The 26,500-nt window shown below is 43.9% G+C and overlaps 1 protein-coding gene across 1 annotated transcript in view; it reads right to left on the bottom strand.

Annotated features, from left to right (window-relative positions):
* LOC140189114 (uncharacterized) overlaps positions 1 to 26,500 on the bottom strand; it is a 1,124,305-nt gene that overhangs the window by 225,736 nt on the left and 872,069 nt on the right. The gene's annotated exons all lie outside the window — the stretch shown is intronic.

The raw sequence follows: 26,500 nt of genomic DNA, 5'->3' as shown, positions 1-26,500 counted from the left end.
ACACTAATATCATGGTAAATTGACTGTCTGGATGTTAATCTTGAGAGTGAAATAGAAACTAGCATTGTATACACTACTGTAGTGTGCTACATCTTAAACACATATGCATTGTATATACGCTTTGTGATCTAAAACGAAAAATCATCTTGCTTCTTGATCAAAAATTATCCCGAAAGGACGAAGGTGTGATAGAGTCTTAAGTTTTATTCATTATGGACTGTGCCGTTAGGAGACATTCGCTCTCTTTTTTGTGTGCTATACTCTGCAAGAGCCTCGGTGGCAAGTTGTTTACAAGTGGTTTTCTTGGAGGGGCAAGATTCTGTGAGTGGTCCCCCAGGTCCTTTTCACAGCGCAGCCTTTTTTTTGTTTTGTTTTGTTTTTGTTTTTTACGAGGCCGAGTTGCGAGCTCTACACTCAACTCAGCACGGAGGGAAACCATGCCCGGGAGTGGCCCAACTGGATTCGAACTCTGGAGCATTCGCTCCGGAGACCGGCGCTGAAGTCGCTGCGCCACCATCCTCTCTGCATCGACTCTATATTGGCCTTTCAATATTCAATAAGATCCCACTAATTCTTATAAACTCCAGCGAGTACAACTTAAAAGCCCCATCAGTCCTCAAACATTAACCCTTTAATTTCCTCAAACATTCTCACGAATCTTCTTTGGACCCTCTCCAATGCCAGGACATATTGTTTTTTCTTTGTTGTTTTTTTTTTTCTTTAAGAGAAGGGGCTCACAACTGTTCACCATACTTCAAGTTTAGTCTGACCAATAACTTGTTGAATCTCAGCATTAATTTTCGCTTTTGTAGATTTGTCCTCTCGAAATGAATGCCGACTTTATCCTTCCCAGCATCTCAAACTGCAGGAGGTCTCCCAAATCTCCTTGCACCTCTGTTTTATTTTGGATTTGCAGCCTGATTAGAAAATAGCTCATGCCATTACTGCTTATACGCATGAGAATACAGCTCCCTGCATGATATTTCAACTTTTACTTGTTTGGTTATTCAGCTAATCTGTCTGTCCTTCTGCAGTTCCCTGCTTCCTCAACACTACCTGCCCCTCCATATCACTTCGAATTGTCTGCAAATTTGGCCAGAAAGCCATTAACTCTTTCATCCAAATCTGACCACAACATGAGCAGATGTGATCCAGCTGACCCAGAGTCAGTCACACCTGAGTTCATCTACCTGACCCGTTAACCGTCTTGTATCAAAGTAAATGCACTTTAAACCAATTGTCTTTCATCTCCTTTGTCTGTGCTCCCGTCTACCCTGCCGACTCTATTTGCTCTCATTGTGGAGAATATTATCCCCTGCGCAGGATCACACTGACTGTCACTCCCATTTACATTTTTCTTGGCATCACTCGCAAATGTACAGAATATTTGTTCCCCTCCAGTTCAGGACTTACCCATCTCTTGTGTGCATGTCTCCCTACCACAGAACATATTGCAGTGATCCTAGAATTGATGTCCTGGGCATCAGCCTCTCGGTCACATATTCATCCGGGTCATCATTCTATTTCTATCTTCACCAATACGTGGCACAGGATGTAATCTTTCCTCCAGTCACTGTGTACAAGCTTGCCCCTCTTTTTACCTTGATATATGCACCACGAACACTAGAAAATGTTCTACAGTCGCTCCGACTCTGAGGCAACCTTGGTACACTGAGGCAACACACTATCCCGGTATCTCTTTTGTTGCCACAGAATCTTGAGTCATCTCTCAAATAATGACCCGCTTGATCTCTTCCTCCAGTGCTGGGCATCTGAGACACTGTCAGTGCCAGAAGCCTGGCAGCTGCTGTGGTACCCCAATAGGTCGTTCCACCATCAGTATTCAGAACGTGTACTTGTTGTGAGGGAAGCAACCACTGGGGGACCCTGCTCTGCCTGGCTCTTCCCCTATTCTCTCTTGTTGGACACCAAACCTATCGGCAACCTGCACCTTAGGTGTGCCCATTTCACTAATGATCTGTTTTCAGTGCAGTAGACGATCCATGGCCAGTTGATTTACATCTCCATTCCCCTCACGCAGTCAGTCAGGAGCTGTGAAGTTATCGCGGACACCTACCGACTCCCTGATCTCCCGTATCCTGAGGCTTCGCATGTCACTGGCATAATTGTCATTTCAGCTACCCAACAAGGAGTGGAATTCTGAAGAAATCCTCCGAAATTTGATTTCTCAGAGGACAACACTTCATCTGTCATTTTTCTGCCTACATTTCCAGCTCAATCCTTTGGTAACCTTCCTCACTATCCACAACTGCACCAATTTTTGTGTGTCAATATGTAGTTTTCTGCTTTGTTTCTATGACCCTTGTCAAACAGGGGAGAAATACTCACTCATCTGCAGTCCTTTGCATCGACAATTGTATATAAAAAAGAGACTACAACGATCTTCGTGCAGGCCCAAACAATCTGCAAACCTACCTCACTCTCTCTATAACTCGGAATGAATCCTATCCAGTTCTGGTGATTTATCTACCTTCGAGTTCCTCGAGATTCCCAAAGCTCCCATTACCTTGTTATCACTGTGCTGTGAATATCAGTGTATCTTTCCTGATCTTTCTTTCCTCCATCACGTTGTGCTTGAGGAATACTGATGATGTGAAATATTAATTTCGTGATTTGGCCACTTATTCCGCCTCCAGGTGTACTTTCACATCTCCACCCCTGAGCTGTCAACATTCCTACCTTCTCCGTGGTGCCCCTTCTGTTTTCAATATATGTACAAGGTACTTTGGTATTCTCTGCAGTCTTGCTCAGCAAAATAATTACACCTCCCGCACCATCATTGAGCATTGCTGATTTTCTGTTTAGTTTACATAGTGCTGCGTATTCATGAAGGACCTTGTCTAGTTTCGCACTTCGTAAACTTTCCTTAGTTCCGTTTTCTTTTTGACTGCATTTGCAACATCTCTGATCATTCAATGTTTTTAGATCTGGATTCTTGTCTTTCACCCTCACCGAAAACGTTATAATTCTGAATCACTCAATGCTAAATATGTCTCAAAGTTCAGGTGCGACTTACAGCTGCTGCCGTTCTCTGCACTCCCCAGTTCCGACCTAACATAGATCTCATCAGCTTTCAACACAAACACAATGCTGGAGGAAGTCAACAGGCCACTCAGCATTCATGGAAAGAGTGAACTGTCAACGTTTTGGTTTGATTGGGGAAGGGCAAATTATGAGGCCATAAGGTTGGAACTTGCGGGTGTGAATTGGGATGATGTTTTTGCAGGGAAATGTACTATGGACATGTGGTCGATGTTTAGAGACCTCTAGCTGAATGTTAAGCATAAATTTGTCCCGGTGAGGAAGATAAAGAATGGTAGGGTGAAGGAACCATGGGTGATAAGTGAGGTGGAAAATCTAGTCAGGTGGAAGAAGGCAGCATACAAGAGGTTTTGGAAGCAAGGATCAGATGGGTCTATTGAGGAATATAGAGAAGCAAGAAAGGAGCTTATGAAGGGGCTGAGAAGAGCAAGAAAGGGGCATGAGAAGGCATTGGCGAGTAGGGTAAAGGAAAACCCCAAGGCATTCTTCAATTATGTGCAGAAAAGGAGGATGACAGGAGTGAACGTAGGACCGATTAGAGATAAAGGTGGGAAGATGTGCCTGGAGGCTGTGGAAGTGAGCGACCTTCCGTGAATACTTCTCTTCCGTACTCAACAATGCGAGGGAACTTGATGATGGTGAGGACAATATCAGTGAGGTTCATGTTCTGGAGAACGTTGATATTAAGGGAGAGGAGGTGTTGGAGTTATTAAAATATATTAGGGCGGATAAGTCTCAGGGGCCTGACGGAATATTCCCCAAGCTGCTCCATGAGGCGAGGGAAGAGATTGCTGAGCGTCTGGCTAGCATCTTTATGCCATTGTTGTCCACGGGAATGGTATCGGAGGACTGGAGGAAGGCGAATGTTGTCCCTTGTTCAAAAAATGGTAGTAGGGATAGCCCGGGTAATTATAGACCAGTGAGCCTTACTTCTGTGGTGGGAAAGCTGTTGGAAAAAAATTCTTAGAGACAGGATGTCTGGGCATTTAGAGAATCATGGTCTGTCCAGGCACCGTTAGTATTGCTTTGTGAAGGGCAGATTGTCACTAACAAGCCTGATAGGGTTTTTTGAGCAGGTGACGAGGCATGTAGATGTGGGTATTGCAGTGGATGTGATCTATATGGATTTTAGTAAGGCAATTGACAAGGTTCCACACGGTAGGCTTATTCAGAAAGTCAGAAGGCATATGATCCAAGGAAGTTTGGAAAGGTGGATTCAGAATTGGCTTGCCTGCAGAAGGCAAAGTGTCGTGGTGGAGGGAGTACATTCAGATTGGAGGATTGTGACTAGTGGTGTCTCACAAGGATCTGTTCTGGGACCATTACTTTTCGTGATTTTTATTAACGACCTGGATATGAGGGTAGAAGGGTGAGTTGGCAAGTTTGCAGACGAGAGAAAGGTTGGTGGTGTTGTAGATTCTGTAGAGAATAGCAGAGACACACTGATAGGATGCAGAAGTGGTCTGAGAAGTGGCAGATGGAGTTCAACACGGAGAAGTGTGAGGTGGTACAGTTTGGAAGGACAAATTCCAAGGCAGAGTACAAAGTAAATGGCAGGATCCTTGGTAGTGTGGAGGAGCAGAGGGATCTGGGGGTACTTGTCCACAGATCCCTGAAAGTTGCTCCACAGGTGGATAGAGTAGTTAAGAAAGCTTATGGGGTGTTACCTTTCATAAGTCGAGGGATAGAGTTTAAGAGTCGCGATGTAATGATGCAGCTCTATAAAACTCTGGTTAGGCCACACCTGTGTTCATTTCTGGCCGTCTCACTAAAGGAAGGATGTGGAAGCATTGGAAAGGGTATAGAGTAGATTTACCAGGATGCTGCCTGGTTCAGAGAGTATGCATTATGATCAGAGATTAAGGGAGCTAGGGCTTTACACTTTGGAGAGAAGTAGGATGAGAGGAGACATGATAGAGGTGTACAAGATAATAGATAGAGTGGATAGTCAGCGCCTCTTCCCCAGGGCAGCACTGCGCAATACAGGAGGATATGGCTTTAAGGTAAGGGGTGGGAAGTTCAAGGGGTATATTAGGGGAAGGTGTTTTACTCAGCGAGAGGTTGGTGCGTGGAATGCACTGCCTGAGTCAGTGGTGGAGGCAGATACGCTAGTGAAGTTTAAGAGACTACTAGACAGGTATATGGAGGAATTTATTGTCTGGGCTTATATGGAAGGCAGGGTTTGAGGGCCGGCACAACACTGTGGACCGAAGGACCTGTACTGTGCTGTACTATTCTATGATCTATGTTCTATGAGCCCCTTCAAAAAGAAAAAAAAAAAAAAGCATAGATGAGATGTCAGGATACGCAGGTAGTGGAACGTGAGCAGGAAGTACTAGGTGGTAGTTGATCATTAGTTTGCCTTTAGTTTAGCATATTCCCCTAAGATTGTGTCCTTCTTTGGGGATGACTGTTATCAAAATAGTCTCCCACCTAAATGCATCAATTACAAGGATCATGCCACAATGCAAGTTCTAATGCATTTGTCTTTACCAGCAGCGAATTCCACACATATCCTGTGTTTAAAAGTTAACCACAGACAACTCACACCCAATACTATTCTTCAATCGCATTAAAGTTATTCCTCCATTTTTTAATCACTTCCACCTTGGGAAAAAATCTCTGGATATCCACTCAATTGATGCCTCCTATTATTTTGTATACCTCGTTCGAATCACCTCTCATCCTCCTTCCCTCTAAAGAGAAAAGCCCGATCTTCCCCCGCCGATCCTCACAAGACATTTTCTGTGAACTTCAATTTGAAAGTAAATATATTGTCAATGCAGAAATGCTGCCATATACATTCTGCTGCTGGCATGCGCAGTAAATACAAATAAATACAAAGGAATCAATGAAAAATTGCACATATCAGAGCTCGATAAATGCTTAATGTAGAAAACACAAAACAGGCAATAAATTGTTTAGATAAACAGAAAACAAACAAACAAACAAAAAATACCAAGTCACTGTCAAGAGCATGAGGTGTGGAGTCCCTGAATGTGAGTTCATTGTTGTGGTGAGTGAAATTATCCCCTTTGCTTCAAAGGCCTGATCGTTGAGGGGTAATAGCTATTCCTGAACCTGGTGCTACGGGACCTGAGGCTCCTGCAGTTCCTTCTGGATGTCAGTATTGAGAAGTGAGCATCACCTGGATGATGAGGGTCCTTGATGACGGATGCTGCTCTCCTGACACCTGTCCTTTTAGATGTGCTCAGTGGCGGGGGGGGGGGGGGGGGAGGGCTTTACCTGTGATCCATCCACAACTTTTCAGTTGCGATTCCACGCAAGGGTATTGGTGTTTCTAAACTACATCAGAGAGTCTATTCTCCACTATACACCTATAGAGCATTATCAAAGTTTTAGATGACGTGTTAAAGCTGCACAAAATTACATAGTACAAGACGGAAATGCTGGTAAATCTTTCCAGGTTGCCAACAATTTCCGCTCCTCTGAGTCTCCACACTAAGAAAATTTCAGTCAATATTGTGAAATGCATTCATTCACTACTCTGCTGCTTTTACAACTTTCCAGAACTTGCCTACATTTCTGTTCCTCTTTCTGCTGGTTGCATTTCAAAATCCTTTGGAAATTGAAGCACACATCATTCAAGGTTCTCCGTTATTATAACCTGAAATATGGCCAGTGGAAGGGGGAGAATGATGGTGTCCATCAATTTCATCCCTTATCAGGGTTTTACAGGTGTCTGTCCTTGAAGTGCTATGGTTGTACTTCTGTTTAGCGCGGGGGGTGGGCGGGTACAGTGTTCGGTGTGTACAAGTCCCTAAGCTCACTGCAGAGTGCTCTGAGTTTTATTGGCCTGTGCCCTGGTAATGAAGGTCTAGATCTTGTGAAGTTCATTGTCCCTGTAGTTAACTGCTGTCTTTTCTTGAGCAATCAAATATGCAAAGCATGTATATACCAGAGACAGACTCTCCCCTTCTCTTCCAGTACGAGCCAGATCTGTGTCCTTCCAGTGTAGTGCCGGCAGCTTAAACATCATACTTAACTGCATGTGGACTGTGTTCCCAAATGGACTAAATCCCCCAAAAGGATTTACCCATCTATGATGATTGACAGACCCAACAGCGCCTCGCCGTCGTATCAACAGACGAGAAAATATCACCATACCCCATCCTGTTCCTGCATTCCTCCCTATCCTTCTCCTTAGTGAACGCTAGTGAACAGAAAGTATTAGTTTTCTACCTCACATGCTAACTCTGGCTCCAGGCATCAACTGCCAGGTGTGTCCTTGAGTGATCCTGTCCTCTCCCCACTATACTGTTGTTTTCTGTGACTGTGTAAGATCAACTGGTACCCAGTGATCCTCCCTACTGAAGATATTTCCTGGTCACGGTGCACTGTCCTATTTCACAGTGTGATTTGTTCCTTGCTTCGTGTATGTTCCTCCAAGACCCTGTCCAATTTCATTTTCCTCGTCCTTACATATGACTCCCTTACATTTTCAAACAAACACAATATTTCTCAGCACATTAAATTTCTGCAGGACCCTGTCCTTCTCTACCTTACCGACAGTGAAGGGGACTCCAAATTCTGACCAGTTGGACCGGAATTCACCCTCACATTAATCTAATTAACTTAGGAGTAGGTAATGGAGGCAGCAGTTCGGGTAGTCGAGTGCTCCGTTTGCAGTACTTGGAAAGTCATGGACAGCACAAGTTTCCCTGATGACTACACCTGCAAAAGGTACATCCAGCTGCAGCTCCTGACAAACCGAGTTCGGGAACTGGAGCTGGAGATGGATGAACTTCGGGTTATTCGTTAGGCAGAGGCAGAAATAGACAGGAGTTTCAGGGAGATAGTCACCCCTAAACGTTAGGAGACAGGTATCTGGGTGACTGACAGGAGAGGCAAGTGGAATTGACAGAATGTGCAGAGAACCCTTGTGGCCGTTCCCATCAGTAATAAGTGTACTGTTTTGGATACTGTTGGCGGGGACGAACTACCAGGGACGACTGGCTGTGGTAGCATCTCTGGCACCGAGACTGGACCCGCAGCTCAAAAGGGCAGGACGGAAAAGAGGACAGCAGTAGTGACAGGGGATTCGATAGTAAGGGGGACAGATAAGTGGTTCTGTGGGAGAGATCGAGAATCCTGGATGGTCTGTTGCCTCCCTGGTGCCAGTGTCCGCGATTTCTTGGATCGAGTTCTCAGTATTCTCAAGATGGAGGGTGAGCAGCCAGATTTCACGGTCCATGTAGATACCAGTTACGTGGATAGGAAGAAGGAGGAGGTCCTGGAAAGAGAGTTCAGGGAGTTAGGTGCAAAGTTGAAGGACAGGACCTCCAGGGTTGCAAACTTAGGATTGCTACCTGCGCCGGTGCTGGTGCGGCTAGAAATAGGAAGGTAATGCAGCTCAATACGCGGCTAAGGAATTGGTGCAAGAGGGAGGGCCTCATGTTTCTGGACAATTGTGCCTTTTTCTGGGGAAGGTGGGACCGGTTCAGACGGGACGGGTTGCAGTTGACTGGAGGGGGACTAACATCCTTGCGGGAAGGTTTGCCAGTGCTGCTACAGAATTGGGGAGGGGGTGTTAAACTGGACTTGCAGGGGAATGGAAACCAGAGTGTTAGAGCAGATACTGAGGAGGAGGAAGTATACTGCACGTATACTGCATGGAGTAAAGGCAAACCTAACATATAAAAAGGCTTTCAGAAAAGAGAAGCAGAATAAAAGGTGTAAAAGTAGGAAGGTAGAAGAGCTAAAGTGCGTGTACTTCAAAGCAAGAAGCATCAGGAACAAAGTTTATAAACTGAGAGCTTGGATACATCCATGGAATTATGATTTAGTGGCAATTAGTGAGACCTTGCTGGCAACAGGGCAGGAATGGATTCTCAATATTGATAGATTTCAGTGCTTTAAAAGGGACAGAAGGGCGGGAGGTGGTGGGAAGAGGTGGCATTACCGGTCAGGAATACTATTACAGCTACAGAAAGGGTGGCTGAAGCAGCAGGATCCTTTTTTTACGTCAGTATGAGTGGAAGTCAGGAACAGGAAAGGAGTAATTACTCTACTGGGAGTATACTATAGGCCGTCTGGTAGCAGAAGAGATACCGAGGAGCAGATTAGGAGGCAGATTTTGGAAAACTGCAAAAATAACAGGATGTTATCATAGATGACTTTAATTTCCCCATTATTGACTGGCACCTGTTTAGTTCCGATGGTTTAGGCAGGGCAGAGTTTGTTACGTATGTCCAGGACGGACACCTGTCACAGTATGTTGACAGGCCGAATCGGGTGAATGCCATAGTAGATTTACTATTAGATAACGAACCGGGGCAGGTCACGGATCTTTCAGTGAGTAAACATCTGGGGGAGAGTCACCACAACTCCCTGGCCTTTAGCATTATCATGGAAAAGGATAGAAATCAGAGAAGACAGGGAAAAAAAAATAATTGGGGAAGGGCAAATCTTGAGGCTATAAGGCTAGAACATACGGGTTTGAATTGGGATGATGTTTTTGCAGGGAAATGTACTACGGATATGTGGTCGATATTTCGGGATCTCTTACAGGATATTAGGGATGAATTTGTCCCGGTGAGGAAGATAAACAATGGTAGGGTGAAGGAAACACGGGTGACAAGTGAGGTAGAAAATCTAGTCAGGTGCAAGAAGGCAGCATGCATGAAGTTGTATACAGGGGATCAGACAGGTCTATTGAGGAATATAGGGTAGCAAGAAAGGAGCATAAGAAGGGGCTGAGGAGAGCAAGAAGGGGACATGACAAGACCACGGCGAGTAAGGTAAAGGGAAATATCAAGGCATTCTTCAATTATGTGAAGAACAAAAGGATGGCAGGATTGAAGTGAGGACCGATTAGAGATAAAGGTGGGATGATGTGTCTGGAGGCTGTGGAAGTAAGCGAGGTCCTCAATGAATACTTCACTTCGGCATTCACTAATGAGAGGGAACTTGATGACGGTGAGATCAATATGAGTGAGGCTGATGTTCTGGAGTATGTTGATATTGAGGGAGAGGGGGTGTTGCGTTCGGTAAAATACATTAGGACGGAGAAGTCCCCGGGGCCTGACGGAATATTCCCCAGAATGCTCCACGATGCGAAGGAGGAGATTGCTGAGCCTCTGATACACTAGTGAAATTTAAGAGTGTACTGGACAGGTATATGGAGGAATTTAAAGTGCGGGTTTAGATGGGAGGCAGGGTTTAAGCGTCGGCACAACTTTGTGGGCCGAAGGGTCTGTACTGTGCTGTACTGTTCTGTCTTCTGTGCTCTATGCCAGACTATTACAGGTACTGTTAACCAGTAACATCGGCTCCCAGACTACTCTCTATAATTCCTGCCCAATTCTGCTGCAATTTGCCTTTCACAAATTATAACATAGCATTTAATACTTTCATTCCCGGAATCCTGATTGAGAAGTTGAAGAGCCTACTCCTGTCTAACTCCTTCTGCAATTGGAGCCTTGACTTCCTAACTATAAGAACGCAATCTGTGGGGATTGGTGATAACATCTCCTCCTCACTGACGATCAACACTGGTGCACCTCAGTGGTGTGTGCTTAGCCCACTGCTCTACTCTCTATATACCCATGACTGTGCGGCTAGGCATAGCTTAAACACCATTTATATGTTTGTTGATAATACAATTGTTAATATAATCCAGGTGGTGACGAGAGGGCGTACAAGGGTGAGATATGCCAACTAGTGGAGTGGTGTTTCAGCAACAACCTGACACTCAGTGTCGGTAAGACGAAAGAGCTGATTGTTGACATCAGGAAGGGAGAAACGAAGGAACACATGCCAATGATCATAGAGGGATCAGAAGTGGAAAGAGAGAGCAGATTCGAGTTTCTGGATTTCAAGATCTCTGAGTATCTAACCTGTTTCCAACATATCGATACCTTTATAGAAAAGGTAAGACAGCGGGTATACTTCATTAGAGTTTGAAGATATTTAGTATTTCTACAGATAAACTAAAAAACAAAACTTCTAAATATGTACCGTGGGGAGCATCTGAAAGGGTGCATCACTGTCTGGTATTTGGGAGGGGCACTGCACAAGACCAACAGAAGTTGCAGAGTGTTGTAATTTCAGTCAGCTCCACCTTAGCTACAATCCTACAAAATACCCAAGGAGCAGTGTCTCAGAAAAGCAGCATCCATTATTAAGGACTACCAGCAGCCAGGGCTTATCCTTTCCTCACTGCTTCCATGAGGAAGTGATGCAGAAACCTGAAGGCACACACTCAGCGATTCAGTAATAGCTTCATCCCCTCTGCCATCCGATTCCTAAATTGACATTGAACCCCTGGGCACTACCTCACTTTATTTTGACAAATAGTATTCCTGCTTTTGCACTATTTCTAACCTATTCAATATTTGTATACTGTAATTTATATCTTTCTCTATCTGTCTGTGTATCTATCTATCTGTTCAGATATTTGTTATTCTATTTTAATTTTTTCTCCATTATGTTTTGCAATGAACTGCTACTACTAAATTAACAAATTTCACGTCACTTGCCGTTGATACTAAAGTGTATTCTGATTCTGATTCGTCCAGCTACAGGTTCAGATTTATCCTTCTCAATAACCACCGGAAAACATCCAGAGTTTTAAACCGTAAATCTTGCCCAGCGAAACTCCAAGCATCTTGCCAGGCTCATTTCCCAATAATATATCAAGTGTGTCCCCTCCTGGTGGACCATCTATATGCTGTTTCTGGAAACCTTCTTGAATATACCTAACAAATAATGTCCCATTCAAGCCTCATGTGTTAAGGTAGTGCCAGTCATTCTGGGCAGATAATTCACCAACAAGAGTATCCTATTGTTTAACTTCCGTCAATAACCCGCTGACATATTGGCTATATTTAAGAGGCAGTTAGATATAGCCCTTGTGGCTAAAGGGATCGGGGGTATGGAGGGAAGGCTGGTACAAGGTTCTGAGTTGGATGAGCAGCCAACATTATACTGAATGGCATTGCAGGCTCAAAGAGCCGAATGGCCTACTCCTGCACCTATTTTCTATGTTTCTATGTTTCTATATGTTTTCCTCTCTATTACTGGCTAATATGAGGTCTACAGAATTGCACCTTTCTTATTCCAGAGTTCTACCCACATTGTGTTACTTGATGAGCTTCAGGGATGACCTCGAACTTGTGACATTTTGCCTGATCAACACTGCAGCTCCCCGACCGCTTTTAGCAGCCTCTGGAGTCTCTAAATCCTGGAATGTTTCGATACAAGTCCTGACATTCTCTCTACCAGATCTATGTAGGCTGTGTATAAATAAAGGAGCTAGGTCCCTCTGTCTTAGCTGTTTTACACACTGCACTGAAAAAAAAAACTCACTTCTGCCGTTGAGTGCTCCTGTGCTCAATAACGTGGCCCCATTTTGATCTGCTTTTGGGGTTACTTTGACCTCATCTCTACCTTACACCAATGCAACCTGCTGACCTGTTGCTCTGGATACCAACATACCCTCCACATGCCACATGATCAAAATCATCAAGGTGGCTCCAGCAAAATTTCCTCTGAGAATATTAGTTCCCCTTCAGTGTAACCCATCTTCCCTATACATGAAAACCCAATGATCAGTGGTCCTGATGCCTTCCCTGCTGCCCAAGATTGTTAGCCACACACTTTAGTGAACCAAGTTACCATCTCTGACGTCGCAAGCATGTGACATCTAGGGTAATCCTGAAATCACCACCGCAGAGTTTTTATTTTTTAACTTTCTGCCCACCTCCCTAACTTTTCTCTGCAGGACATTGTCTCTCTGTTGTTCTAATCAGGGTCATGACCTCTAGCTGCTAATCATGCCCTTTCTCAGAGACATGCTTGGTCATGTCATGACGGAGGTAACGCACCATCCTGCAATCTCACTCATTTCCACAGATATTCCTGTCTGTATCTCCCCTGCTAAAGTGTTTGCTGCATGAGATACATATCCTTTTATTTCCTGTACAGTGGAATGCAAAAGTATAGGCACCCCTGGTCAAAATTTCTGTTACTGCGAATAGTTAAGTGAGTAGAAGATGAACTGAACTCCGAAAGTCATAAATTTAAAGATGTTTTTTTTTCAATTGTTTAAACAAGATTAGTGTATTATTTTTGTTTTGAACAATCTTGAAGTGGAGAAAAAATACAAGTTTGCAAAAGTTTGGGCACCGCAAGAGAGTTGAGCTCTCAGATAACGTCAACAAGGTGCCCGACATTAATTAGCTTGCAAGGGCTATAGCTTGTTCACAGTCATCGTTAAGAAGGGCCAAGGGATGCGTATTTCAAAGCTTTATAATTACCCTGACTCCGTAAAACTTGTTCCAGAAATCAGCAGCCGTGGGTTCCTCTAAGCAGCTGCCCAGCGCTCTGAGAATTAAATAAATGATGTTCACACAGCCGGAGAAAGCTGTAAGTAGATAACGAAGCATTTTCAGGCAGCCGTTTCCTCAATTCGTAATGTAGTAGGAAAAAAAGAAGGAGCAGCAAACGGACAAGTTGTGACGGAAGCAGGAGTGTTTCATACAGACAAAAGCATACTCCAAGATCAGGCAGTTTTGAAGAACCGGGAAGCACGGGTAACAAGTTCGCCTCAACCTTCAATTTAACAGTGCGGGACGTGAAATGCAAAGGGGTTTTCTCTGCGATGCCATCGAGATCAGATGTAGGCAGTAGTTTTGTAACTCTAAGGCAACACACACAATGGAAGAGAGTAAACATTTGTCAGGACTCTGATGGAAGGTGTCGGACCAAAACGTCGACAGTTTACTCTTTTCTGTAGATGCTGCCTGGCCTGCTGAGTTCCTCCAGCATTCTAAGTGTGGAAAAGAGAAAGCAGCTGCAATGTGGGCCGAGACCCTTCATCAGGATCTGATTGCGTGTGTGTGTGTGTGTGTGTGTGTGTGTGTGTGTGTGTGTTCTTTTGTATTCCGAGCATCTGCAGATTTTCTCGTGTTTGTTTTGTAACTCTGTTCATCTCATTGTTTCCATTTACTCACAAGTTGGGGGATAGAATAGGGAGCATGAAGGCAGCTGAATTATAATACCTTACAGCATTTATTTCTAACGCTCCGTGAGTTTAAAAATCAGAATCATTGGGTATTTCACGGCATTCTTTAGTTCTTCTCGGAATTTGCTCAGAGTCAGGGCGTAAATACAAGTGTTGGTGCAGGAACTGAGAATCTGCAGCATTGTTGCTGTGTGTTCTATGGTGTAATTGGGATTCACGACAGAATAAACAAAATTCTTTGAAATCCGTCTTTTGATATAAAATACCACCAGTGTTCCCCACAACAATATGAAAGTACCGATTACGCTGAAGAGCAAAACGATGGATTTCTGTCGACTCTCCATCTCCCGGTCCTTCTCACTCCCTCCGCTCTTTTGTCCCCGGAGTCCCCTGCGGGCTCGACTGGCCACTAGAATTCGCCTCACAGTCAACATATTGAACAGGAATATCAGAATGAAAGGTACACAAGGATTGAAAATGCGGTGAAATATCTCAAATGCAGCCCACGCAGGAGAGTTTTCGAACCTCGGTAATAAACTACAATACCGTGAAACTCCAGTACCGTACAAAAAGACCACGGGGACAGTCTCCAAACAGGCCAGTACACTCACTGTCCCGATAACCACAGCCGCCGTTCTCTCGGTACAATATTTTGTTCTCAGCTTCTCACAGCAAATAGCCACAAATCGATCAATGGTGAATGCGACGGTCAGCCAGACTGAGGCCGCAGTGCTCGCAAACATCAACCACCTGACGAGTCTGCACAGAGGAGTAATGGAAAGGAATGATGGGGGAAAATAAACCTGAGCAGTCCACCTCAGCAGTGGATTCGAGATAACGACCAGGAGATCGGCCACTGCCATTCCCACTAGGTAGAGAGTGATACATTTGGAGAGACCGCACTTTCCCCGGGACAGGATCACAATCGCCACCAAGTTCGCTGGAAGAGAAACAGGGAACAGCAAGTTCAGAAAATACTGATTAGAAGCCGATGCAGCAGGTTCCGGGGATCCTGTGATATTTCCACGTTATTGTTGAATTTTGTGGTTGGAGGGTTGAGAGAGGGCGCCGAACTAGCGGTGACGAAGATTTTACACAGTAAGATAATTTGAATATGTATTACTTACTGATAACCGAAACGTGAAATTTCAGCAGAAAGATAAAACTGTGTAACTACCTCCGCAGAGTCAATACTGGATGGAACATTTTCTACCGGTGTCTTCTGAGTCTCGTCCGGACGCTGATGGCGGGATTCTTCCATTAGATGATCATCAACTTCCATGTTGATACCTGTCAGCGACAGAACTGCCGAAGGACGGATCGAAAACAGGAAATGCTGGAAACACTCATCCAGGCAAAACAGAATATGTGGAAATGAGTTAAAGTATTTCTTCACAGAACTGTTCTCAGAGAGACCCCTGACACGAGTGTAAACTGATCTTTCTTTCCATACAAGCTGCTTGGGGCTTCGTGTTTCCAGAATTCCCCGAGTCTGTTTCCTATTCCAGCTTTTGCCTCCTCACTGACTTTATAACAGAACATTGACTGATTTCTGATTCAACATCACGACAGACTTGACACCTCCCACTGAATCCATCACAGATAGGCAGGAGAGAGGAATTCAACGTCCAGTTGCAAACTCGATGCCACAGTCAGATGTCTGTAACGGCGTCAGATGTAGATATAATGCAATGCATTTCACAATATTGATAACTATGAAGCACCACGTCGATTGTGATAATCTGTTCAGCAATTATTTCATTGTGTTGTCGGTCAACTGCTTTATATTAAGTTGTATTGCACACATATATTAAAAATCTACAACAGGTTCGTGAAACATCATGGAACATTTGCTAAGGTGTAACTGCCAGTCGATGGTTTGAACATTGCACTTAACTCAGTCAATCGCTCATATACAAATACGGACAATCAATTTGTAGAATGTCCCCGGGCTGTTTTAACACAATATTTGCAAATGCAGTGCAACTGCTACAGGACCAAAGCTGCAGAGACCCGAACATCTCATTATTGTTCACAAACAGCTGGTAGTCCGCTGCCTGACCTACTCAGTTCCACAGATGATGGCGGATTCCCTGAATTCCTGCAGCCGTTTATATTAGATCCAGATCCCAGAATCCATAGTCCCGATGTTTCCATTCCAATCCTGAAATGCTGAATACTGGAACTGGAGTGTGGCAGTGACAGAAACAATCACAGCATTGGAAATAAACATCATTTCTCACCAACGGCAGCAGACACTGCGACTTACCTGGAATTCCAAAGGCTGAAATAAAAGGATAGTAAATGTCTCGTATCCGCCAGATGACTGGATAGACCATTTCAGTTTGAATCTGTGATTTATGTTGTTCCTGAATTCACAGACCGGCAGATACTGAGCCGATGATGCACATCAACCCTGATTTATACAGAGGATTATTCTCCAGAGAGACAGTTATACACCTCACTAACCTTCTCACTTGCAGTTACTTGAACAATTTGGCTAAACACCATTGCCTCTGATGTGTGTGTGTATATATATATATACACACACATACATACATACATACACACACACACACACACACACACACACACACACACACACACATAGACACACACACACATACACTTAAATTCTCTGGCATTACCTCAGCAGTGTCTCTGATGGAAATAAGGCCTGTAGCTTTAACTATAAAGTCCTAACTTTGCAACTGAGCAGCTACATTTACAAATTTCACTTTTTTGGATAATTATTCTATATTCAACGAGGACCAGCTACGCTGTCCGACCCCTGCTTTCTTTCTCTGTAGTTTCCCATTTTGATCTGTCCTTCAGTCCTTCAGCTATTTCCTGGTTAATAGAGATACAATAGTGAGAAAAAGTTCGGGATGGCAACGGTCAATTGACCACGTTGCTGATGTAGAAACACGAGAAAATATGCACCTGCTGAAAATTCAAGGGAACACACAAGAATTCTGCTGAGTTCCTCCAGCATTTCGTGTTTTGAGATTCTGATGCAGTAGTCTTTTATACACATCTAAATTTTGACAAAAGCCAAAAGGTAATTTAAAAGAAATGTGTCATCCTGCAATGGAATGGGAAGACCGGTAAAATAATAAAAATAGCACTGGAAATTAGCAGAATAGTAGATGCAGGATGACTAAAAGTGAACGAGAAAACGATGAGTGTGAGATACAACGTTAGATATGAGAGAGAGAGAGAGAGAGAGAGAGAGAGAGAGAGAGCGAGAGAAAGAGAGAGAGATAGCAACAGAGAGAGAGAGAGAGTGAAATAGCGAGAGAGAGAGAGAGAGAGAGAGAGAGAGCTAGAGAGAGAGATCTGGGGAGAGAGAGAGAAAGAGCTAGCGAGGGAGACAGACAGGGGATTTAGTCCATGGGGGGAAACAGACCACTTGCGGGCAAACATACAGATCGAACTGGCATCATGGTCAACACACACACAGTGAGCTAAGGGGACTGTTCATGTGCGGGACTATTCGCTGTAAATAGTTCTCCGATTTGAAGCAGAGTGGACAAAGGATCAAAGGAGCCTGTAATAAAATTATTTATTTTGCTCTGAGTGTAGTTCTTATCTGGGACGTACTGCCTGCAGGGGTGATGACAACATCCAATAAAATTGTTCAAAGATGAACTGGTCAGGTTCTTCCGGGGAAATAACCCGCTGAATTGTGGAAGAGAATTTGGAATGGGACAGTGGGAACGCTGTACTAGAGACTTGATGCTCTCTTATATAGACTTGATGGATTGAATGTTCTAATGCATCCCACTAACGATCTGAAACACCCAGTCTGGTCTCGAGGAAACAACTAATTTACCTGGGTGTACAAGGGATATTTTTCCTTGTATGAGTCACTTCTGTACAAACAATGGCACTGCATTCCAAGCACTCTGAACTGCCAGAGCACAACAGTGGTCAGTGACAGCACAGAGCAGTACAGACTCTAATACAAGGACAGAGATGTATGAAAATATATTACTATTGATCCAGAGCAGGGCAGAATAGAAGAACAGACATCACAAAGGCCTCAACTCTGCTCTCTGATGCCACGGATTTCAAGCACCAGCCCATTTGCTCTACAGAGACAGACATGAAAAACCCCAGATTACACTGTAAATTCACAGCCGAACGCAGACCATACTCATCCCGTTGTGTACACCAGTCACCTGCAAAACTGCAAGAACACTGACCTGCATAAACCAGCTCTGGACTGCATTGACACTGCCCGCTTTAACTCCAGCACTGCACAGCAGGGAGGCGGACAAGTAGAAACCAAAAATGCACTGCAGGAACACAGACTGCTGCAACTCAGCTTGGTGAGGAAGGCCAGGCTGAATCTTTGGTATAAACATGCCTTGCATAAGGGACTGTCCAAGAACAGTCAGTAGTGGACTACAGGGACAGAGAACTTCACAATATCTAGACCTTCACTTCCACGATACAGACCTATAAAACACTCAGCACTGTGCAGTGAGCACACAGACATGTACACACCAAGCACTCCACCGTTAAACTCCAGTACAATCACAGCACTTCAAGGACGGAGACCTGTACAACCCTAATAATGGACTGTAATTTATAGAATATATAACCCCACCCTCCCAGTGGGCATCTTTCAGGATGAAACGGAGAGTTGATCAAGGAGGATCTCGAGATGTTGTGTGCATCAATTTCCAATTATTTTTAAAATGACAGCAGGAGAAATAGAAACAGAAATGTAGACAGGCTATTGGATAATGTTAAAGCAACAGAGTAGTGTGTGACTATAATTTCCCCAATATTGACCGGGATTCTTTAAGTGTGGAAGTTCAGAGGAGCAGAATTTGTTGGCATCCTGGAACGATTTACTAGCATTTACAGTCCATACTCTGCCACTGTCTGCAGACTTAGTATGTTATCTAAAACTTAGACAAACCTTCATAGGTGATTAGTGGAGAATCGCCTGAGTGGATACATCATGGTCTGGTAGGGAAGCACCAATGACATGAAAGGAATAGGAAATGAAAAGTTGTGGATGTAGTCAGCCTGTCACAAGTAAAGCCCTCCCCGCCGCTGAGCACATCTGCAAGGACCGTTTTTACAGAAAAGCAGCATCCATCAGCAAGGACACCATTATCCAGAGGATGCTTGCTTCTCGATGCTGCAATAAAGAAGGCTTTAATTATCAGCGTTTTGAAACAGAGGGGAAGTTTCACAGAACCCAACAATGAACTCACATTCAAGAATTCCACAACTCATTCTCACGACATCTACTTTTTTTTTTGTTTTGTTTTGTTTATTTACACAATTTGTTGTCCCTGTTGTCACCCGGTTCTGACATGGCCCAAATACAGATTGAGAGACACAGAGGCTGGTCGAGATTTCACCCACTTTCATGTGAACAGTATTACAGGGAATATTAAACAATAAACGCTCGAGAGAACAGTACCGTTAACTAAAACTCTGAAATAAAAATGAAGCCGACACTGTGGCTGAAGAGAGCAATTGAGAATAAGACAATTACCGCTAGTCTTCAGAGTCAATTAACCCGACAGTCCAATTTCTCAGCCGGAATTTGAAAGGATTTGAAAGGACAGGTCCCAAGAACATTTGGAGAGACAGGGTCTGAGTCCGATCAGTCCGTATTACTGTGTTTGGGAGGTTGTATCTGATACCTGCCTCAGATTACATCAAGGAGGTAACTGGGATTGTCAAAGAAGATAGCATGATGGATGTTCTCTGTATAGATTTTAGAAAGGCATTTGATAAACTCCCTCACGGCAAATAGTCTAACAGGTCAGATTGCATGGGATCCAGAGGGAGAGGATAAATTAGATTCACATTTACCTCTAAGGATGATACTTGAAAGCTACTTCTCAGACATGAGGCTTGCATTTAGTGATGTATCACAGGATTTATAAAGTGAACGCTGGACCCCTGGAGAGTGTTGTCGAAGAGAGGGGCTTAGGACTACATGTGCATAGTTCACTGAAAGAAGCATTTCAGGTAGATATAGTGATAGAAACATAGAAACATAGAAAATAGGTGCAGGAGTAGACCATTCGGCCCTTCGAGCCTGCACCGCCATTTATTATGATCATGGCTGATCATTCAACGCAGAACCCTGCCCCAGCCTTCCCTCCATACCCCCTGATCCCCGTAGCCACAAGGGCCATATCTAACTCCCTCTTAAATATAGCCAATGAACTGGCCTCAACTGTTTCCTGTGGCAGAGAATTCCACAGATTCACCACTCTCTGTGTGACGAAGTTTTTCCTAATCTCGGTCCTAAAAGGCTTCCCCTTTATCCTCAAACTGTGACCCCTCGTTCTGGACTTTCCCAACATCGGGAATAATCTTCCTGCATCTAGCCTGTCCAATCCCTTTAGGATTTTATACGCTTCAATCAGATCCCCCCTCAATCTTCTAAATTCCAACGAGTACAAGCCCAGTTCATCCAGTCTTTCTTCATATGAAAGTCCTGACATCCCAGGAATCAATCTGGTAAACCTTCTTTGTACTCCCTCTATGGCAAGGATGTCTTTCCTCAGATTAGGGGACCAAAACTGCACACAATACTCCAGGTGTGGTCTCAGCAAGGGCTTGTACAACTGCATTAGTACCTCCCTGCTCCTGTACTCGAATCCTCTTGCTATAAATGCCAGCATACCATTCGCCTTTTTCACCGCCTGCTGTACCTGCATGCCCACTTTCAATGACTGGTGTATAATGACACCAAGGTCTCGTTGCACCTCCCCTTTTCCTAATCGGCCACCATTCAGATAATAATCAGTTTTCCTATTTTTGCCACCAAAGTGGATAACTTCACATTTATCCACATTAAATTGCATCTGCCATGAATTTGCCCACTCACCCAACCTATCCAAGTCACTCTGCATCCTCTTAGCATCCTCCTCACAGCTAACACTGCCAGACAGCTTCGTGTCATCCGCAAACTTGGAGATGCTGCATTTAATTCCCTCATCCAAGTCATTAATATATATTGTAAACAACTGGAGTCCCAGCACTGAGCCTTGCGGTACCCCACTAGTCACCGCCTGCCATTCTGAAAAGGTCCCTTTTATTCCCACTCTTTGCTTCCTGTCTGCCAACCAATTCTCTATCCACATCATTACCTTACCCCCAATACCGTGTGCTTTAAGTTTGCACACTAATCTCCTGTGTGGGACCTTGTCAAAAGCCTTTTGAAAATCCAAATATACCACATCCACTGGTTCTCCCCTATCCACTCTACTAGTTACATCCTCAAAAAATTCTATGAGATTCGTCAGACATGATTTTCCTTTCACAAATCCATGCTGACTTTGTCCGATGATTTCACCGCTTTCCAAGAGTGCTGTTATCACATCTTTGATAACTGACTCCAGCAGTTTCCCCACCACCGACGTTAGGCTAAACGGTCTATAATTCCCCGGTTTCTCTCTCCCTCCTTTTTTTAAAAAGTGGAGTTACATTAGCCACCCTCCAATCCTCAGGAACTAGTCCAGAATCTAACGAGTTCTGAAAAAATTATCACTAATGCATCCACTATTTCTTGGGTTACTTCCTTAAGCACCCTGGGATGCAGACCATCTGGCCCTGGGGAGTTATCTGCCTTCAATCCCTTCAATTTAACTAACACCACCTCCCTACTAACATGTATTTCGCTCAGTTCCTCCATCTCACTGGACCCTCTGTCCCCTACTATTTCTGGAAGATTATTTATGTCCTCCTTAGTGAAAACAGAACCAATGTAATTATTCAATTGGTCTATCATGTCCTTGCTCCCCATAATCAATGCACCTGTTTCTGTCTGTAGGGGACCTACATTTGTCTTTACCAGTCTTTTCCTTTTTACATATCTATAAAAGCTTTTACAGTCAGTTCTTATGTTCCCTGCCAGTTTTCTCTCATAATCTTTTCTTCCCCTTCCTAATTAAGCCCTTTGTCCTCCTCTGCTGAACTCTGAATTTCTCCCAGTCCTCAGGTGAGCCACTTTTTCTGGCTAATTTGTAAGCTTCTTCTTTGGAATTGATACTATCCCTAATTTCTCTTGTCAGCCACGGGTGCATTAGCTTCCTTGATTTATTCTTTTGCCAAACTGGGATGAACAATTGTTGTAGTTCATCCATGCAACCTTTAAATGCTTGCCATTGCATATCCATTGATGCAGCGGATGTTTGTCTCAACGCCTTCATCAATCACGGGACTGAGTGGATGTAGGAATAGGAAGTTTTATTGCAGTTATATAACACGTGGGAAAGGCGTCTCAGTGTATTATAGAAACATACACACATAGAAAGACCGACGGCACAATACAGGCCGTTCGGCCCACATTGCTGTGCCGAACATGCACTTACTTTAGAAATTACTTAGCCCTCTATTTTCCTCTATGGTTACCCACAGCACTCCTTTTTTCTAAGCGGCATGCACCTGTCCGGAGTCTCTTAAAAGACCCTATTGTATCCGCTTCCACCAGCGTCGCCGGCAACCCATTCCACGCACTCACCGCTCTGCGTTAAAAAAAAATCTTCCCCTTGACATTTCCTCCCTACCTACTTCCATGCACCGTAAAACTGTACCTTCTCTTGTTAGCCATTTCAACCGGAGGGGAAAAAAAGACTATGACTATCCGCACGATCAATGCCTCTCATCATCTTACACACCTCTATCAGCTCACCTCTCATCCTCCGTCGCTTCAAGGAGAAAAGGCCGAGTTCACTGAACCTGGTCTCATAAGGCATGCTTACCAATCTGGGAACATCCTTGTAAATCTCCTCTGTACCCTTTTTTATAGTTTCCACATCCTATCTGTAATTCTCAGCCCTGTTTTGTATACTATCGATATCCCGCCCTAACCATTAACAGCCCTCCGTACTGTACACAACACCCCAAAACTTTATGTCATCAGCAAATTTACTAACCCATCTCTCCATTTGCTAATTCAGGTGATTTACAAAAATCACCAAGAGTAGGGGTCCTTAACAGATCCATGAGGCACACCACTAGTCACCGGCCTCCATGCAGAATATGACCTGTCTACAACCACACTTGCTCTTCTGTGAGCAAACCAATTCTGGATCCACAAAGCAATGTCCCTTTGGATCCCATGCCTCCTTACTTTCTCAATAATTTTGCAAGGGGTCCCTTATCAGATCCCTTGCTAAAATCCATATACATACATCTACTGCTCTACATCATGAATGTGCTTTGTCACATCCTCAGATATACAATGAGGCTTGTAAGTCATGATCTGTCTTTGACAATCCCATGCTTAATATTCCTAATCATATTATGCCTCTCCAAATGTTCATAAATCCTGCCTCTCAGGATCTTTTCCATTAACTCACCAACCACTGAAGTAAGACTCACTGCTCTATGATTTCCTAGGATATCTCTACACCTTCCCTTGAATAAGGGAACAACGTCTGCGACACTTCAATCTTCGGGAACCTCTCCCGTCCCCATGGATGATATGAAGATCATTGCCAGAGTCTCAGCAATCTTCTCCTTCGACTCCCACAGTAGCCTGGGGTTCATCTGGTCCTGTCCCGGTGACTTATCCAACTTGATGCTTTCCACAAGCTCCAGAAGATCGTCTTTCTTAATGTCTGGACGGTCAAGCTTTCCAGTCTGCCGTAAATCACCCCTACAATCGCCAAGGTCCTATTCCGCAGTGACTACTGAAGTATTCATTGGGTTCCTCCGCTATCTCCTCCGGTTCCCTACACAGTTTTCCAGTCTCACAGTTGACTGATCCTATTTTTTAATGTCTTATCCTTTTGCTCTTCACGTACGTGTGCAGTGCCTTGGGTTTTTCCTTAGTCCTGCTCTCAAAGGCCTTCTCATGGCCCCTTCTCACTCTCCTAATTTCGTTCTTTGGCTCCTTTCTGCCAGCCTTATCATCTTCTAGATTGATATCATTACCTAGTCTGCCGTATTTTCTGTAAGATATATTTTACTTTTCTTCCGGACTAGAGTTTCAACACCCTTTGCACACTACGGTTCCTGCAGAGGTGACAGATTTTAAATGTGTTGCAAGGAGTGACCGGGGGCGAGCCCAAGTGCAAGACACAGGACCGGAGACGGATTTGGACTTGATTTGCACTCGGATCTTGACTCGGAATCGGTCTCGGAATTTCACGGGGAATTCGACACGGAACTTGACCCGGACTCGGACTCGAACACAGAGCCTTGGCTTGTACTTGGACTGGAACACAAAGGCTGGACTTGGATTTGACTGGGACACAGAACCTGAATATGGATTTGACTGGAACACAAAGCCCGGACTTGGGCTTTACTGAAACACAGAAGAGACTGAATACGCAACTCTGAGTAGCGGCAATCGGCCGGACCTACGCAGCTGGAAACGAGACGAATAAACTAAACGAAAACAGACGATACGTATCTTGACACGGAGAAGCTCCTGAAGACGGTCCCAGTGAAACAACTGGAAAAGGAAATTAACTGAAATAAGTAGTCAACAGACCGAACCATGACAAAAAAGTTTAAGAGCTGAGAGATTTCTTTGTATTGTCATTGTGTATGAGGAATGGAGATTGATTTTTTTTTAATATATGCAGGAGATCTTATTGTGCTAGTAGATAGATAATCCACTGGGAACTTGGCAGCGAGGCGTGTAAAGTATCGGTGGATGAGGATTTGGGGCTCGTCAGCACAGAACTCAGTTGATTCAAATCAGTTCTGGGATTGGGACATGGATAGTCTGGAAATAGATTCCCAAATGTCACTCTACTCTTTAAGAAAGGAGGAAGGCAGCAGAAAGGAAATTATAGACCAGTTAACCTGATTTTAGTGATTGCGGAGATGAAGGAGTCAATTATTAACGACAATGTTATGGACTACTTGGTGACACGGAACAAGATAGGACAACGTCAGCATTGTTTCCGTAACGGAAATCTTGCCTGATGCCCCTGATGGAATTATTTGAGATTACAAGTAAGAGTGATAAAGGAGATACAGTGGAAGTGGTATTTTTCGCCTCTCAGAGAGCCTTGGAGAAGAGGCGGCTTATCATATTGAAAGCACATGTTTAGCGTACTGGCCGATAGGTAGGGTATAGCAAGTGGGAATAAAAGAATTTCTGATTGTTTGCCAGTGTCAAGTGGTGTTTCGCATGAGTCGGTGTTGGGACCGCTTCATTTTATGCTGTATATCAATGATTGAGATGAAGGAATAGATAGCTTTGCTGCCAAGTTTGTAGATGATACAAAAATTGGTGGAGGGGAAGGTAGTATTGAGGGAACAGGTAAACTGCAAAAGGACTTGAACTTAGTTTGCAAATATGAACGTGCAGAGTATTTTCTAACTGGAGATAGAATCCAACATTGTGTCACAAAAACGGACATGGGAGTCCTTGTACAGAATACCCTAAAGGTTATCTTGCAGATAGAGTAGGAAGAGAAATGTAATGTTCGCCTTCATTTCAGGAGGTCCAGAATAAAAGAGCAGAGATGTTCTGCTGGAGCTTTTTAAGGTAATGGTGAGACTTCACCTTGGGTATTATGAGCAGATCCTGGCTCCTCATAAAAGAAGACATGTCCTGATACTGGAGAATGTGCAGAGGAAGTTGACAAGGATGATGATGGGAATGAATGGGATGTCATACTAGGAAAGTTTGATGACTCTCTGCCTCAACTGGGTGGAACTTGGAAGGATGAAGCGTGAAATATTGAAAGTTTTCTAATGTCAAAAATCCTAGACAGAGTAGATGTGAAAATGGATGTTTCACATGATGGGGGGATGTTTCCCATGATGGGGGAATCTAGGACAAGAGGACACAGCCTCAGGATAGAGTGGTGTCTATGTAAGGCAGAGATGCAGAGAAATTTCATTCGTCAGAGGTTACAGAATATTTGGAATTTGTTACGACAGGCTACTGTGTAGACCAGTTTGTTGGTTGTATTCAAGGCAGAGCTTGATAGGTCTTGAAAGGACCACCCCGTCAACGTTACAGGGAAAAGACTGGTTAGTGGGGCTGCCGAGTAGCAAATAGGATCAGTCATCATTGAATGACGGAACGGATTCAATGGGCCAATTGGCCTAATTCTGTCCTTTGTCTTATGGTCTTATTTCATTAACATAGATAGGACCTGGAAAGTATGGATTAAGAGAAGTCGCAGTGCCTTGAGTAAGTATTCAAACCTCAAGCGTTTGTTCACAGAGATAAGTATTATAACTACAGATTTTGATCAATTTAACACTCTTTATTTGTCAATCAAACGTTCTTTGTTTTCAAACTAGAGCCCAAATAGCGGAAAAAATGTAAACCATCAAAAACTAAAAATTCAAAAACTGAAATGTTAGCAGCCCGAAAGTATTTGCTCAGTACCTTGCTGAATCATCTCTCACAGTTATTACAACCAGTAGTCATTTTGCTGAAATCTCCATTAGCTTTCCACAACGTGATGAAGCAAGACTTGCCCCTTTCCT

The sequence above is a fragment of the Mobula birostris genome, chromosome 28 (genome assembly GCF_030028105.1).
Source record: "Mobula birostris isolate sMobBir1 chromosome 28, sMobBir1.hap1, whole genome shotgun sequence".
Lineage (NCBI taxonomy): Eukaryota > Metazoa > Chordata > Chondrichthyes > Myliobatiformes > Myliobatidae > Mobula > Mobula birostris.
This window is presented reverse-complemented; position numbering and strand designations above follow the sequence as displayed.